The sequence below is a fragment of the Salvelinus sp. IW2-2015 genome, linkage group LG23, assembly GCF_002910315.2.
Source record: "Salvelinus sp. IW2-2015 linkage group LG23, ASM291031v2, whole genome shotgun sequence".
Lineage (NCBI taxonomy): Eukaryota > Metazoa > Chordata > Actinopteri > Salmoniformes > Salmonidae > Salvelinus > Salvelinus sp. IW2-2015.
The window spans coordinates 42,119,505-42,120,537 of record NC_036863.1 but is presented as its reverse complement, the minus strand read 5'-3'; the positions used below and the strand labels follow the sequence as shown (position 1 = coordinate 42,120,537).

The window sequence follows — 1,033 nt, the reverse complement described above, 5'->3', positions numbered from 1 at the left end:
GCTAATTACGCCTCTAGCCAACGCTGGGGGAGCCCTTGGATGCAGCCCAAATGGGCCATCAGCACCATTGCTGGAGACTTTTTAGCACCCCCGTACTCTGATATACTGCACCGCCGGGAACTTCAAGTCCGAGCTGAATTGCCACTGAAGTGGTCCGGTCACCAAGGTCAAACGGTTGAGTCATTGGACCTCCAATAAAAGTTAGAGGCTGCCGCTGCATTAGGAGGGAGGAGCTCCGGGTGAACCACTCCCAGTAGACCTGTACTGAGGGATAGGCTCTCCTGAGACCTGGCTCTCCTCTGTGCCCTTCAGGCCCCATTCTCTCCAAACGCCTGGAACAGAGGGGATTTGAAGACATTCATYGCTAAGCCTTTATTTGGTCTTTCAGTGCTCTCGTCTTTTGTTTGAAAGGTCTCATCCTTTCCAGGATTACTGGCGTCTTATAACTTCTCCAGGGCCGCTTAAGAATATCGGATAGCACTTAGGCGAAGTGTGCGCGCGATGAAACCGTTCCTAACTAGAGCTATTACCCTACTTGTTTTCATCTGTGCTCCCAGACATATCCCTCTCGCTGTCCTTTTGTTTCATCCCCTTTTTTTTTTTTTTTTTTTTTTTACACACGCCTACTATACATTTGAATACACACTGCACTCCGAATATCAATTTTTGTCTTTCGCGGTCGCGGACAACGACACACTCGTGCTCAAACTTACTTGCAGGCTTTAAACAATGCTCTCTCTTCACACAGGCGTTGCGCACAGTGTCCCAAATACACACACTCTTGCGAGGGACTCTGGGCCTCAGGTGTTGGACTCAGCCATTAGTTTAGCTGTTTTTTTTTCTTTTTTTTCTTCTCTCATTCAAACGGGTCCCCACTGAAAAGCAGGGGGATTCTACAGAGGAAGAATTTAATTCGCATTATTATTAAAAGAATCACTCACTGCAATCTGTTGCAAAAACACCATCTGCTATTTCACTCGGAGGACTTCAGTTGCTTATTAAGCAGAATTATACAATGATTTCGACTCCTCTC

The 1,033-nt window shown here is 46.8% G+C and overlaps 1 protein-coding gene across 1 annotated transcript in view; it reads left to right on the top strand.

Moving 5' to 3' along the window:
• Positions 1–1,033, top strand: part of dacha (dachshund a) — a 60,563-nt gene that overhangs the window by 20,546 nt on the left and 38,984 nt on the right. The gene's annotated exons all lie outside the window — the stretch shown is intronic.